Source organism: Falco punctatus, assembly GCF_963210335.1.
Source record: "Falco punctatus genome assembly, chromosome: 11".
Classification (NCBI taxonomy): Eukaryota; Metazoa; Chordata; class Aves; order Falconiformes; family Falconidae; genus Falco; species Falco punctatus.
Genome location: NC_137591.1, coordinates 34,925,199 through 34,942,417, shown reverse-complemented (window position 1 = coordinate 34,942,417; position 17,219 = coordinate 34,925,199). Strand labels below are relative to the sequence as shown.

Here is a 17,219-nt window from a genome sequence, read left to right as displayed (position 1 = left end):
GTTAGATAAAAGCTAATTTGCATTCTGAAAGTCCTGCTCAGACCCTCAAATGCATACGTTAGCATTTTAACCTATCAAAGTCATGTGCTTTAAATAATGGGTTCATACATTAGATGCCTAGAATTAACAGCTGAAGCTAATATAATAATTGATAATGAAGGCAGACTTTGTGGCTCTGGTTTACCTGTTAAACCTCTTCCTGGAGAGCTATCCAGCTGGAGAAATCACAGATTTCTTGGCTTTGCCATGTCACGTATCACCCAGGAGCTGTCACTTCAGCAGAAGGAGCGATATCAAGTTAGGCTTAATAATAAAGCGGAACACCCAGCAAAGAATATATTAGCCACCTGATTAAGGACAAGAAAAGTCAACCAAACCCCTACAATCATTATATCCTTTTTCTAATTGCAGGCAGAGGGGTGGGGAAGGCCTGAAAATAGGTTAGAGGAACCAAAGGACTGAAGTTACAGAAATAATAAATGTTGCAGTTATCTTCCAAACATCTCTACCCAAAATATCCATAGAGATTTATATCTAGGCAGCTATATATATAGTGCTTAAAGAACTGCATACATAAAAGGACTCTTAGAAGTCTGCAAGTTGAAGAGAGTGCTTCTAAATTAGATGGAGGAATAGCAAGATTCATAGGCCTAGAACTGCAGCCTTGAAACTTCAGATTTAACGTTGCTGCCATTACAGCGATATGACCAGGAACTCTTTCCTGGAGTTTGGCCCTGAAAACACTCTTCTCCCAATTGAAAAAGCAGGAGGGACTGTTACTGCCTCCCACAAGGAATACCTTGCCCACCCATGGCATGGAAGATGTGGATTCAAATTCCAGCTTTACCAATGGGATTCTGAACCCAATTCTCCCCGCTACCTACAGCTGCATAGTCTGACAGAGATATGCCCGCAAATGCCTCCTCAATAAGCTTTCACAATTTGCAAAGAGCAGGTAAATGTTCAGTTGGCAGTAGAGAATACACTTAGCTACTCCTTGGTAACTGAGACACCGACTTCCCTGATCTTTGGGTTTTGCTGTACCGTCTGTGCTCAGGATTGGGCAGCGCAGGGGAAGGCAAAGGCACATGCTCCTTCAGCCGGCTGCGTGAGACTCACTGAAGTGAGGCCAGCAGGGCACTTCTGCAGAGGGGTGCTCAGCACCAGCCTGGCCTCTGCAACACAGAAGTCATCTGGCATGTATTTTGGTGGCCAGAGGCTTTGGGCACCTCTGTAGTGAGACAAGCACTGAGGAGGGTGTTTTGAGGATTCAGATTTTGAATTTAGGTACTATGCACTAGTTAAGCACCTAAGCCAGCTGTGGAACACATTTAAACAAAACAATGCAGCTTGATCAGGTTTACACTAGGCTAATTTTGTAATGATTATTTTAAATGCCTACTAAAACCTATTTGCATACTGTAAGTGTGATTGGAAAATCCATTCTATTTTTTCTCATACAACCAAATGGCCGCCTGTATTTTTGAGAAGGTCCCTGGAATCTATAAAAACCAGAAATAAAAGATGTATTTACAATTGTAAAAGGATTTGTTTGCACATTAGCTTCAGTATTATTTTTCTGAGCTTAGTTGTCATATTACACCATTTTAATTTTCAGTATGCCAACAATGTACAGACATCATCTGGGTGGTGAAAGCTAGGGGCAGTTGAACTGCATTATAGGTGCTCTGCTGGTTGTCATTCTGTGCATGTGCAAGGCAGTCTAATGTTGATGCTTAGACTTGATTGGCAGCAAAACACTTTGTTTAAAACAGAAGAATTTCTAAATTCACTGAACTTAAGTCTTGGCAAGTGAAGAACTGAATGACAAATACCACAGTAGCTGAGCATAAAAGCATTCCGTGTCATATAAGGTATCAAAAGGAAACAAAATAGGACCTTGCTAGTATTTGAGACCAGGGACCAGTTTAACTCCTTGACCATGCAGGATGACAAGACATTTGTTATGTAACAGCAACTTCAGATGGTGTTTTTAAATCCTGCCATCTCTCCACCAAAGAACAGAAGATTAACTTCTACAGATTCTGAGAGACAGGAATTGGAGCCAGCAGCAATATTTAGCACAGAGTGACTGATTGCTGGCACCATCTAGTTTCTCTACATCAGGAATCTGGCAGCCTGGTAGATGCTTTTCAAAGACGCTGATTAAATAATTTATAATAATACTACACAAAGGTTCAAAACAACACAAGAAAGAATGAGAAAGAGTAGGTCCTAAACCCCAAGACTACATTTATTTATTTATTTAAAGACAGCGGGGGAAAAAATCCCGGGACAAACGTCAAATCTAAGAGAAAGCAGACCCTTTCCATCATTCAGCTTCTATGCATCTCTGACAAACATCTAATGTAAGTTAAACATGTTAGGCTCAAAGAAGCCATAATGCAAGAACTAATTCTTAATTTTCATGATACATGATATAATTTGCAAAGTACAGCTTTTTCTGACTAATAAAACCATCCTTATTTCACTTAAAATTGTGAAACTCCAATGAGTCTTTGTAATTATAAAGACAGTGAATTTATACTCATTCGCTACACATAAGGAGTTCTGAACTACAGAAACTCCAATTCATCACCACCCTGCTCTGTATGAAAAACTGCTGACCATTTGAGAAAGGCAACCATGTCTTGTTGCTGAATGTCGAAATGGAATCAGTTGATGATATGTACAAACTTTGATTCCATGTGCATTGTAAAATTTTACTGGATATACCAGGCAAGAAAGCGTATTCTCTTGAATTTGGAATCTTTTTTCAATTTGCACAGTGCAACTTTCTTTCCATTTGTCTGAAATCACCTGGAATACACTTTAGGAGCTACTCCTGTCACATTTGGTTTACTCAACACAGGCTCAATCAAAGCAAGGATTTTCAAATGCATGACCAACCCAACCAGCTTTCTCATTTATTTGGTCTTTTCAGCTACATGCATGCACAGTTACCGAAATAGAAAATTACCTACATTTACAGACAGCTAATTCATAGGAGTTTCCCAATGGATAAAATAGAACATAGTTACATGCTTTTTCCTACAATCCACTTAACATGATATTTCTCTGCCTCTCCCTCAGAGCCTTGGCTTAACAGTCTGTATAGACACATTTTCTCGGTGAAGAGGTCCTAGGGCTATTCTGCTGTTGATTCCTTCATGATCAGCCTTTGTGTTTTGTGATTTCACCCAATAATTGAAGCGTAGATGCAAGGGAGACATAGTTGCCTATTTATTTTAGTCGTATTTCAAAGGTTTTCCTTTAAGGAGTCTTACATTCTCTTCTGCCTACGTATATTTAGGGGGGTTTAACTACACATTTTCCACTTCTTTTATGCAAGGCTATGAAGGACTGTATATTTTCCACAGCATAAGGACAGCTGAAGCCTGGACATTAGCAAGTCAGTATTTGGTGTGGCATGAATAAGAGTATGCAAGTGTTGTAAGAATGCAAGTATGAAAGAGTTTCAAAATTTAGATCTGAGTACGAACTCAAATGAACCCAATCTGAACTGCAGGCAGAAGTCCAAACTGAAGTTTGAAACCACCCTCAAAGTCAGCACCTATTTTTTGAAGACACTTTAAGCTCATTGAACAGTTACAGATCAAAATGAAAGAGCAAGTAAAACAAAATTAGGTACTGGGAGCAAACCAGAGAACATGTTCTAAAGGGGAAAGGAAAATTGAGATACCTGTCAACAGCCTATAACTTGGATGTTTGTTAATGGTTTTATATTAAGTCATCTGTTATTCAATTGTGTTACTACAAAGTGTGAGTATCTACATAGTTTGGATGAGCGACAGGCACCAGAACTAAAGAACCTTAGGCTATTGCATAGTATTCATCATTTAACACATTTCTGTGATATTGTACTCAGATTGCACTTGTCAGGGATGCACAAAAGAAAGCACTGGAATTACTAGCAGAAATTCCACCTGAGTGTCAAGGGGAGGAATCCTTTAAAATCCCTTGGTCCTTTTGAAATTCCCTGCATGCATTTCAGGGTAATATTGTTTTTAAAAGCCTGGTAGGTAATTCTCTAGAAAGTAGTAAAGAAGTTTCATTAAGTCCTTCTCCCTTCCTTTTTCCTAATGAGCTACCCTGATGCAGAGTGACTTGCACATGTGTAAACACACACGTACACACACATACAAGCTCTGGGCTGCCTATGTTTGTGCCAATTTGTTTTAGTGGCAGCATGCCCAACCTGAAATTGTCTGCCCCATAGCTCCAAGAAAAATGCTGTCATGGGTTTGAAGATGTTAAGGCAGTGCTCATGTCCTCTTTCTAGAAGGCAGAGTTGCTGTTTTCATCTACATGAGGTTAGATTTCCTGGCACACTCATATGCAAACCTCCCCTGCAAAGGAAGTCAGATGTGACCTTCGTCTCTCGTGTATTCTCATGTGCCAGTAAAATAAGGTGTAAATTTATCCAAAAAAAACAAAAAAAAAAAACCAAACCCAAAAACAACACGGAAGAAAACCCACATCCAGTAAGTACTGGGATTATTTGAATATTTTCAGAAAACATTTATACTATGCAGGTAATCCAATGTAATCATAAACAGCTGAATGAGATTCCGATCACAACCTTCAGGTATCCATAATAGGTGCTTGAGAGTAAGCACTGGCAAGACGGCAAAGAACAGAGGAGGGGGAAAAGTGTTAAAAGTATTACAGGAATGGGGTAGTGTTACCCTTATTTTTGATATTTAAGAGGAGTTTGTAATGACTACAGCAGCCCACTCCCTTTTTACACTGAATAATTCCCAGCAGTTTTATATCAGCACATCTCAGATACACATATTGAAGACTTGACTTTTTAATCCTGCAATTGTGGGTAGAGAGAAGGAAGGGGAGAGCAAGAAATATCAGTAGGTTTCCCCTCCCCTTTGGCCTCACATTACTGGATGATACTTCTCTTTTGCTCCAAATACATGAGGAATTCACTGCCTCTGCAATAGAGGGAGAAGACTGAAAGGAGACAACCAACTCATATATATGTCATAAGATGTACTTTTATTTAATAATTTAAAATATATTTTATATGTATATTTCTCAAATAGCAGAGGTGAAATTACAGTTCTGGAGGAAAAAAGTGACCAGGATTTGTCACTCTTACTGCCTCATTAAATGGATTCTGTATATTAGAGAAGAATCTAGACCTCAGAAACCATTTCTCTTCAAATTTCCTTCAAGTTTTTGCCCTAGGAGAAATGGGGCAAATTGTTAATTATTTCGGCTGCCCTTTATTCTTCCTCACTTCACTGTGTCTTACATTATATTAGCAGTGCTGTGAACAGTGTATGATAATAATACTGAGCTATTACGCAAGACACTCAGACTAGACCTTCATATGCCAATTAAGCATGATCTGCATTTCACAAAAATAAAAATAATTTCCAGAGACATGAACAGACTGGTTATATTCTTTCTTTGGTCATATCATATTCTTACTTCCAGCCCATTTACTACCTTATTTCTTCCTCAGTGTCATATTCCATGTCCCACAGCATTAAGGGACAGTATTTGGAACCTTAAATCAGTTACAATAAATGGGATGAGGTCAGCCATCAGATCCATGGGACCGGCAAGATTAGAACATATTTAGCCCAAGTCCAAGTGCAGTGCCCTATTCAGACAGCTATGCTGCCTGCTAGTTATCAGGTTGAATTGAAAACAAGAGTTGTATTAAAAGACAGCAGGATCATTATTTCTCCCTTCTGCCCACCTCCTCAAGTGCCTGAGGTCATTTTCCACAACAAAAATGAAAGCCCGTCTTGGAAGTGTTTTTGTGCTAAACAGCAGTGGTTAATTTCTTGCAACTAATTAGTTATTCAAGTGAAAGTATAATGATCCTCCAACATGATTGAAAGTGCTTCAACTGAGTTTCCTGCTAACAGCATATTTCTAGAAATAACACAATAAATCAGCAGGGTTATGGAAATCTTTAAACAAAGCAAGTCTACGACAGGAACCCATTAAAGATATAGCCATGTAATATTTATGTACCTAGCTGACTTATGCTTTTAACCTAGCACTTTCAGCTATAGCTTTTTAGCACCTGGGTCACATTCACTAAGAATGAAATTCACCCTATCCGCTAAAAGCCAGCATAATGTCTCTGTATTAGGTGTTTGGAGTATAGAGTTACCATAGGACTTAAGTGATGGAGCCTTCCCACCAAATGGAATTTCACCCAGATTTTTCTAAAGAAAAATACAGACAAAACACCTTTAAGCAGCACAGAAATTTTAATGTGAGCCTCAAACTCCCTGATTACCCTTAGCAAGAAAATCAGTGGGTACCTAAACAAGAAAGGTTTCATAAGCTCAAGGAGGTATTGATGCAGAAAAAAAACTTCACAGAAGAGCTGATGTCACCTACGATTGTCCAGATTATGATTTGTTGATTAGGAGTCATTACTGAGATGGTAACAACATATCTCCAAAGATTTTTAGAGAAACTGCTAACTACATAAAATGCCATCCACTTACTCCAAAAATTATTAATCCATTACAAGTTGTGTGTTTAAAAGTATTAAATACTGCAGAAAAGAAAGACCCGGTAGTATAGAAAAATGTTTTGATTACGTTTGAGCCTTCTGGATGTTACAGATGTACAAATCTGATCCCCTCAAATCTCCAAAGAGACATTTCTCTTTCTTCCATCACATTGAACTATATCTGCATGTGTGTTTACATGCATTTTTAAAACACACATATGCGTATTTGAAGCAGAAGGAATGGTTTAATAATCCCCACTTAATTTGACTATACATGCTTTCCCTCCTCCCACTCACTCATTTACTCCATTGCCAATCTCCCAGTCTTCCCACAGATTTGAGACAATTTGTATTCATAAACCTGTTTCAGTCAAGATCCCAAACATTATTTCCTGGCCTACCCTTCCGTACTGCAGCAGATGGCAGCAAGAAGGGAAACATCACCACTGTGGGGCTGCAAAAGGGAAACCTCAGGAAGGGAAGTAAGAACTGCAGTGTCCTGGAACTCTGGGAGGCAGGAGGAAGCAAGAGGGTTATAAGAAATCATCAGCAGAGGGGGACTGAAGGACAGAGAAAAGGAGACCAAACATCACTCCCACTTCCCAATAAAATCATCTTTATTCTCACCATCGTTTTTTGGGCCAATGACCACTTTCAACCCACACTCACTTTCCGCTGGAAAAATAAATTAGGAGTCCAGATTAATTTTGTCAATAGAAAGTTTAAAGTGGTCACTGGAGCGCAAAGAGCTTTTGAAAAGGCAGCTGAGCCTAACAGGAACAAGGAGGAGGATGTTGAGAAAGTCACAAAACTACAGGAAGATTAAAGACATTAAGGGTGCACCTTTTTTCAACAATAAAGATAATAACGGTTATAAACAGTTCCTGCAATCTTGTTTCTATTTATTGTGGGCTATTTTTCTTTAGAAGAATATGCATTACTTAAAAATACCTTTGCCAGGGCAGAAAATAAGTAGTTTGTGTGTGTTGGTCTTTATAAAAACAAAAAGAAAAACAAAAAAGACTAAACAAACTAGGCATTTGCTCCCCAAGTACATGGGATTATACTTCGCATTTGTGCTGTTAAATCATTGGATACAAGTAATTGTACGGCAAGAGGGTTTGCTATGCTAAATATTTAAACTGTGTGCCCAGTCCCTTCAAAGTCTGAGCTTACTCTGTGTTCAGAGCTTTGTAGGGTTGAGTCAATAGCATATTTGTTTTGAATGGTTGTTCCTAGATAGCTAACTAAACTCCAGAACTTGTTTACATCATTTAACATGCCTAAAAGCTTAGCTCAAGACACTAAGAAAACCAAAAAACCCCAAGCAAGCAGAAAAATACAGTTCTTTAGAATGGACTCTGCTGTTGAAAATAAATTACACCACCAAAAGGCAAAAAGAATGTTTGGCCAACTGTGGACCAAAACCTAGTTTTGTTTCTAAACTGAAGCAATGACTGGCACTAAAAAATTTCAAGGAATTTCCTCTTCTCCCTGAAGATGCTGTGAGCCTTTCTACTATGCCAGAGTGCATGTTATAGTGATTGCAAGATAGGTGTGTCTTGTGGGTCCTAAGCAGTAACCTTTATTCATCAGAACATACAAAATGTGATGGAGAGTCAAAATGAAGAAAATCAGGCAATTCCATCAATCCTATGTCCTTTGTTCCTAGCTTAGCAGTACCTTCAAGCTCTAGTAGGCAGATGTGACATCAGCTGTTTAGCAAGTGCCCTTCTACTATTTTCTTAATTTGTACCAACACTTCAAGAGCAAGATTTCTCTAACATTTACACCCAGACACCCATGGAGAGTTCAGCATACTCTCAGAATGGTATTTGAGGTCTAACTTCTGTAAAGTATGGCAATATTTTCAGAAACAAAGATGAAACATAACCTCTCATCTGTTTCAAATTAAACATGAAAAATACTGAGTATGTTAGCAACAGATTTACACGCAAAAATTTCACAAAGAAAAAAAAATACAAGAATGCCAAAATACAAGAACAGCGAAGGAAGTAATGCAAACAGGTGATGATTTATCATCCTTACGCATTTTCAGAATCACATTTCTAACTGAATGTTGTCTGCCTCTAATTAGTATCCAGTACTTTGAAAAAGAATCATATTTTTCGTATCTACATGCTATCTAGAAAGCTCCTAATACTTAATCTGAAAGCAGACAGAATTCAGAAAGGTGTCTCTTCCAGTGAAGACACAATTTCCCCTCTAAGGGCCTGGGGCGGTGTGCCTCAAATGCTAATAGCTTGAGTTGTGTGCAATAACCCTATATTGTTTACATAGCACTTCACATGTTCAAAGCACTATAAGATATCAGCCATCACTACACTTTTATGAGGCTGTATTACCCACTAAACATTAGGATTCAAATGACTTGCTCTTGATCAAAAGGAACTTTGTGTAGCAGGACCATAATTATTTGAATTTGGTAATTCTCACAGTCCATTCTTATGGTGACTCAGAAAGAAGAGGGGGATGGGATATTAAAGCCAGTTGCAAATGCACTCTGCTCTGGCAGTGAGATACAGACACATGGAGAATCCCTAAACTAATTTGCACTCAAACAGCACCTTCTCTGGTAACTTCCAAAAATAATTAAAAATCAAAAGCACAAACTAAACGAAACACTGTAAAGAGCCCCCAAACATGTTTTCCTGAATATATGTGTTTTATATAGTCACTGTGAAGAACCCAAGAGACAACATATGAACTGTACTGAAATACTCCAGAAATCCGAAGATAGGGAATTCCCATTCATTCGAGGCAGTTAGCTTTGCCTGGAACCAAGGAGGATAGTAGACAAGTTAAAAGTAATCAGCCCATCTCCTGCAGATAAAGAACCGCAATCTAGTCTCTAACACTTGACTACAGTAGGACTCAACTTCTAGAAATACAAAATATTTTTAGTCTCATCTTTATACATACTTTGATTCTATGAAAATTCTGTTGCTATGCTGACATTTGTAAGTCTAGCTTCCAAATATCAAGTCTATATTCCCATAAAGTAAATACAAAATACAAAGGAGATGTTGAAAGATAATGAATCCACAGTCTTGGTACACATGACAGCCAAATAAACATTTGACATAAATGCCTAACGGGATACATCTGAAAATTCTTCTCTTTATAGCTGAAAACATTTCATGCAAAAATACAGAGATTGAAGACAGAGCAAGAAAATTATCCTCTGCCTTTCCATCCAGCTCCCATCATATCATACAACGTTGTCTTTTCCACATCTTACATTTTAACTTGTAGGGTCTTGGTTTCCACACGTACCATATGTTTTCTGAGCACAGCTTCACAGTTACTTGCCTTAGAATCTTGCCTGCAGGATCACATGGGAAATAGATCATAGAACTAAGACAAAAATGTCAGCTGCTACACACAATCCAGATTCATGAAATAAGAAAAGGATGCCTGTTTAAGGCTATCACAGGAAAGGGGAGGGTAAGAAATTCCCTTCAAAGGCAGTAATGAGTACAGAGAATTGCTAACAGAACCTCTTGTGTTTTAGCCGAGTTGATCACGTTGCTCTTAATACTTCCCCCTCTATTGTACAACTTCTATTTGACATTTTCTGGGTATAGGCCACACAAAACTATGCCAGACTGTGTTTGCAGTTTCTACTGTTTTGACTTACATTGCCTGAAAAGTTAAATTACTGAAATATTTCACAAAATATTAAAGTTTAAGCATAATGTCAGTAATGAGCATTACTTCATGGATATTAATGTAAAAAGCAGTTACTATACTCCATCTACTGATCTAAAGAACAGATGTTTGCATATGATTTATGGACACTGAAATATGTGCATATCTTCCATAAATAGTAATGTGTTCCAGTAACAAAGAGTGGAGAGTTGTCATCCAAAAGGCTGGGAAACTGCAGGCAGTATTAGAATTTTTTCACCAATTTCTTGGCTTCAAATAAAAAGCAAAGCTTATAGGTCCAGTGCCACAATCCTATTATGTTGGAAAACTCTTACAATTTCAAACAGGACTAACAACGTGAAGAAATAAATTGCGGAGTCAGGCCTAATAGGTCAGATATAGAAGTCGATTTAGAACACATGAATGCATATATGATTTGTTAAATAAGAGGAACTATTTATATTGATTGAGGTACATAAGTCTAAAGCAGTAAACAAAAAGCCAATATTGCCGTTGGTATTTTAAAATTAAATTTTGTTTTGGAAGAGTCTTTAATATCAAAATTTAACAAAATATTAATCAGGTAAAATTCTAATGGGCAAAGCATAGTTTGGAACTCTGCAATTAATTTTTTTCTGAAAGTGCAATCAAATGTTTGATTGAGCTAATATCACTGCTGCTCCTCACATTTGTTCTGTTCCTAAATCAGCTTGGCTAATCAACATCCCACCTCATAGCCTCTGTTGTAGGGTTTACTTTCACCAGCACAGTCAATTTTTGGACGGAAAACTTACTAAAAAACATAGTCAAAGGATACAAACACATGAACTAGCATACTTGGAGATGTCCTAGTTTCCAACAGAACTCTGATTGGACTCAATGAACTACAGATTGTTCTGTGATGGCTACACGTGTCAAACAAGTTTTGATTTAGTTTAAGAAACTGTCTTGTGGTTATTTCATCTCAAAAAATGATTTCTGGCTTACAAAGGTATTTTCTACCTCTTATTTCATGAGCAAGAACCAGGATGATTCTGCATAACTTCAGATTTCTTCATACCAAAATGTACGAGACAGCAGCCTTGTAGAATGCAGAATTTAAACAAGACAATCACAATTTTCCCTCCTGTCTCAGGCTGGCATACACTAGTGCTTCAAGATGTTATGCAGCTGCTACTTTTCCCTAGAGATGGCTGTATTCCAGTAAATGGTGAAATATTCCCTAAAACATTTTTTTCCCCACAGAGGTTTACAAAGATGTTTCCATAGGTTGAATACAACATAAAAACATTGTGATCGTTTAGTTGGATTTCTTGAAAAACATTGGCCTTAGAGTTACTGCATTAGTAATTAGGAGCCAATGCTATACTCCAACACACTGCAGAAACAACTGCATTTACTGTTTGTAGAATACGTTGAGAGTCTTAGATTACAACAAAGGTTATTTGATTCTGTTCTTGCCATGAATCCTTTTCATTTTGTCAGAAAAAGGACTTCCTCTTGATAGCTGTATATTTGTACTTTCAGCATATAACTCAAAGTCATCCAAGAATAAATTGAATCTCTAATAACTACAGTCAGCTGGATTTAATTCCTTCTAGTGGAAGCACAGCAGTGTCAGTACTTACTGAGATTTAGTATTATTGCTAATTTATTGAAGGTAAAATGTCAATACAACATGAAAAATTGTCATTTGAGAAAGGTTTAATAAAAAAAGAGGAACACAAAATACAAAAAAAAAAAAAAAACAGAAAAGGTGATAAGAACTGATAACTGATCATTCTACTTAACTTTTTTTTTTACAGATAAACATCCACGTGCCAGCTGGTGTAAACGCAGATGCCACTGACGTCAATGGAGCTGTGTCAGTTTACACTAGCTGAGAATCTGATCCCAAGTGTGTTAGTGCCATTTTTAGATACTGCCACTGGAATTCACTTTTGCAACTCAATTAAAAATACATTCACACATTGCATTTCTTCCTGTCCCCAAGTGTATAACTGGAAGCCTGGTGACAGACTGTGGGAGAGGGCAAGTGGGAGATGGAAGTAGCCAACAACTGTATCCATGAGATAACTCTGCAATATGAGTATTAACACTATTGTTCTGCTGTCTTCCTTTCATACAAATGAGTATTTGCCTTCAAAAAGTCTTAACTCCACCTTCCAGTAACAATTCAATGCCAGCAAAAGAAGAAAGATTGTTAGCCATGCAGAGTATCTACCATATAAATATGTTAACATACTGTTTTAATTAGTGCACAATCTGAATTGTTTTAATGCATCGTTAGGGAAATTCTCTAAAATCATAAGAAACCCCCAAACCCAAGATCTGTGTATTCACTTAAGTATTCGTTCCTAACTAATCTGACTGCTGTACAAGCAGCAAGACTGTTAAAAGTACTAAACCAGCTGCTTCAAGTAGCCTGCAAGCCAGACCTGTCTGATATGTATCACTTGTATTTCATCGAGCATTTCTGTGGGAGAGGGAGAAGGAAGAAAGGAAGAGGTCGGGCAGTAAGCAGGGCAGGGCAGTACCTCACAGCTTCAGCCACCGTTCCGAGTAGGGAGAGAAAGCTTTTATTGTTGTGTTACATAAGGCAGCTGTTAAGCATGGCTGTACTGTATAACAGTTGCAAGTACTAGCCAGTACGGTTAAGGTTAGTCTTTTGATTGAAGATACCAAGGTCAAGATAGAAAGGCTAACTAATTAGAACCAAAGATGCAGTTCACATAGCATTGAAGTAATTGTCTGTTTGTGCAGCACAACACCCGTATCTTCAATTTAGGTCAGACCATCAAGAGGAGGAAAAGGACTGAAGACTGAAGATGAGATGCTCTACTTCACACAGTTGCCCTCTGGAAGGACTGGCAAAGATAGTCACTTAAATTAAGTACAGGTCATCAGGCAAGATATCTCATCTATTCCTAAAACAGGCAGCTCTAGAAGTCCAAATCCCTATGGCCTTTACAACAACACAATAAACTACTTCCTCATGTACCTCTGTCAATTCACGTTAGGTTCCAATTTTTTTAAAAGCGATATTTCATGTACACCATGACCCTATTGCTCATAGCAAGGAGAGTGCTTTGGTTTATTTATGACCTACTAACCTTAAATAAAAAAAAACATACATCCAATCTGAATGTTCACATAAGCCTTCAGATCTGAAATGAAATTTAAAATAAAACTGGCATTTGTAACGGCTAGCTAAGCCCAGTAAGGGATTAAAAAAAAAAATAAAACCAGATGAGAGAAGATGAAAGCATTTTTACCCTGCATAACCTGCACACATCAGGAATCAGGGCTAGAGCTCAGGAATACTCTTGTGTTTTTGTACTTACAAGTCTCAGCCCGTTTCAACAGAGGCTAAGGTAACCAATGAAATGCTGAGGGTTTTCGGTTATGGGGGTGGGGAAGGAATAATAATAATAACCTGTGAAAGTAATTCCTTCTAAGATGCAATCTGCCTAGCTGCAAGTTCTACGTAGCTCCTATCCTCCCCTTATACCCCATCATAACTGCCAGGTATCAGCCAGGCAAGACTCCACATTGAAATATGAAGTGACAGACGGAAGCAGGGTATAAAAGCACAGGAATAAATACTGAAATAAGTGGCACACAGAAAGAAAACTTATAATAGGGAGGACATTAAATATGAGTAACCCTAAACCATACACTCTATTCATTTGTCTAGAACAATGTTGAACAGATGCACAAAAGACTACTGAGTTGGAGAGCCTTATTCTCTCATCATTCATGGTGGTGTAAGGAACTGCTTTCATAACATCCATGTAATTAAACTGTGGAAAAGCCAGTACAAAAAATAATCAGTCTTCAGAACTACTGTACTGGCAGCAAACATCACATGCTGCTGTGTCGGGGTGGGGCAGGGTGGGAGGGGAGGGGGGAGGTGTGGACTGCCACATTTGGTTAGAATTCAGATATATTAATAATCACAGTGGCCTTCCTAAACAAAAAACATCTATCTAAAGGAGAAAATTAGTCGATTCTGTTATTGCCTAGTTCTCCAATAAGCTATATTAATAACTCTGTCCTTTAGATATATCTGATAGAAAATATGGTTGAGTTAAATGATGTAATAGATACCTCTACATGCAGAGCAATTAGGTGAAAGAAACATCTAGGACAAAGTCCTTGTCATGGTGTTTGTTCACAAAAATACAGGCAGCACACTTGTGACCTGCAGTCTTTTGGTGCTGGTTCCATTTGCACAAGTACAAACAAATTCAACAAAAAAAACCCCAACATTTATAAAGATTTTTAAAATAATCAGAAATGGATGAGAGAATATAAGACATCTCTTACCAAAGGACAAGGTAAACAACAATTTATAGAAGCTAATGAATCAGTCATATAATTTCAGCACAGCAAGCTAGGAGTGGACCTAGCAAAAAAGAATTCAAACCAGCTGAGCTGCAAGACCACCGTTTGCAAGAGAATTCTTCTCACAAATACAATTAAGGTAAAATTCCTAGGTTACTATGTTTTGCTTTCTGATACAGCCTCTAAAACCCCTTCCCCCCACGATGAAAATTGCAACCTGACACTTTCTTTTCAATTTTTTATTTATCTTAAGAATGAGGACAATCTAGTTGTAAAGCTGAAAAGATTAGGAAAAGTGTTGTGCTACTGTGGAAATTTCTGAGTAAGCACTTTACTATGTGATGATCAAGTTCTGGATATGTACAGCATGCTTCCACCTAAAAATATATGAAAAAAAAATGTAGGTCATCAAGCCCTGATATATATATTCACGTTATTTCCTCCTGAAAGTTTTTATAACAGGTTCTGCATATATGAGAATTTGTATGGGGGGGGAAAGGCCTTCCGTCTCCAAGACATTTGTTGAGAAATTAAGCCTTCTTAAAAGAAAATGCATTTTCATCAATCCTAAGCAAGTTTAAAACCAATTGAACCATGTCACCAAAATAAATTTTACTCAGTTGGGCAATCTATAATTAGCAACACAGATTCACAAACCTCTTAGCCAACACTGTTTGTATACAGGATCTTGTGTTTTAGTTTGCTATGAAGTTCAGTTCTGTGAAGTAACAGACAACATTAATCCACTTGTGCCGGGATACCCAACCTATATTGTTAAAGCTTGAATAATCTTTTCTTTTCATAGAAAGAAGCTTGGAAAACTGACAGCTCCATGCACAAAGACTGAAATAGGATGGGCAGAGAAAGGTGTGGTGTCGGTAAGAGAAAAATATCTGAAGTTGCAACATGTGTGATTAAAATCTTTGTGTGAATTTTGATTTTCCCCCCCTCCTTTCAGACATTTGAGGATGCTGGCAAGTCAATGGAGTTCTGTTGTAGTGGTTGCTTCAGTGAACATTCAACGCTGTCGGTGAGTTTGGAATTAAAGTGAAAACCATCGACCGTTGATTGTACCCTCCAGCTAACCATCCTCCTCCTTACTTCATGCTTTCAGGCCTTAACACCGAAGATAGCAACCTAACCACCACATGATGTTTCTCTCCCACCCTGCCAAGCTTTACAAAAAAAGGTCACAATCAACATTCATTGCTGTCGGTGGGTTTAACTATGTGGACAAGCTCACTGAACAATGAATGCAACTGTGGCCCCACATTTTACAGTTGCTGTTGGGAGGAACATCAGCTCTGAAAGCAGTAGTGAGAAGCAAACACTTCTTATAAGCTACATTTTTGTGGTCAGAAAAATAGTTGGGGATATTCACTTTTTGCTTGCTTGTTTGTAGGTGTTTAACTTAGCTGCTTAGAAACAAAAGTATCACTGCCTTTTTCTGGAATATTGTCCTCCCAGGGTTCAGCATCATTGAGACCATAAAATTCTTATTCAGTATGTATGTGCAAACAAATAACAATACAGGACGTTTTGTGTATATCCATTCCTAAGTTCTCTGCGTGTAAGAGGAAAGAATATTTAAAACTCATTTTAACTAGTCACTGTGGAATACTTTTAAAAAAAAATTCTTCTATACTTGTCTCAAAGACAAATGGGAGCCCGAGGTATGGATAAAATGTTTTATCAAAGATACTTTTGCATCAAACTGATTTCAAGCAGTTTAAATAAATGATAGTAGACAACAAATACTATTACATTTGCCTTTTTGTAGGCATCTGAAAGATGACAGAGAAATATATATCCAGAAATAATAATGAATCAGTAGTTAAATTTTAAAATTACTGTAAACTTTGGATATCTGTGTAAAGTTCAGTATTGCTGGTAGTAATGAGAAAATAAAAGTGTAAATAAAGCTCACAGCTTTGTCCTTATTTCCTTACAACTCTTTATTAACCTGGTCAGACACACAGAATGACTAGTCTACATTTCTCACATCATACAGTCATCCAAGGTAAGTTCAGCCTTCAGACTTAGTGCAACTCCAATATTCTACAGTAGAAATTGCTTCCAAAGGTTAGGTAATCACACAGCATTCATTTGTTCCTCCTTATAATGGGGCATCCATTAATAATATTTTAGTCTGATTATTTACAGTGTCCCTAGCATATCAGTTACACAACAGTCATCTTGTGTACTGTGCTTGTTTTATCCATGTTCTACCTTGTAGCAACTGAACAGGATATAAGCATCAAAGCTATCAGGGGAGGATACATCTGTAGTTGCTTTGAACTTTGTGCTACCTGTCTACTTAAATGATAAAAATATGTTTCAATCATGAAAGCGATCAATCCTCAATCCTATATGAGACTGATATTTTTTATTTTTTATTTTTTGTTTTTTGGGGGGGGGAAGTTCCTCAAAGATATAACCACACCGAAATTTAATCCTGGAATTGTTTGGACTTTACTTAAAATTGATGTTTGGAAAGATTATATTTTTTCATTGCAACATTTACTACAGAACCCCCCACAAGGTCTATTGCTTGCTGAATACTATTGTGGTCAGAGACAGAAAAGTAAAGTATCACAAAGAAGGGTTACTATGGATCTATGACTTCTCAGCAACACTGTTCAGAGAAAAGCCTGTACCTTTAAGTTTACTTATTTCTACAAAA

General features: G+C 37.6%; 1 long non-coding RNA gene across 21 annotated transcripts in view; it reads left to right on the top strand.

Annotated features, from left to right (window-relative positions):
* Positions 1–16,462, top strand: part of LOC308071412 — a 67,172-nt gene extending 50,710 nt beyond the window's left edge. For 10 of the 21 annotated variants that reach the window (XR_013931160.1, XR_013931164.1, XR_013931165.1 and 7 more), the window contains 4 exons: positions 11,995–14,675; positions 15,342–15,414; positions 15,495–15,566; positions 15,651–16,462. This is a non-coding gene — a long non-coding RNA (uncharacterized lncRNA). Of the gene's footprint in view, positions 1–6,841; positions 14,676–15,341; positions 15,415–15,494; positions 15,567–15,650 lie in introns of all 21 variants that reach the window. The other 11 variants (XR_013931168.1, XR_013931175.1, XR_013931178.1 and 8 more) reach the window with 6 other exon arrangements.
* Positions 16,463–17,219: the final 757 nt, after the last annotated feature.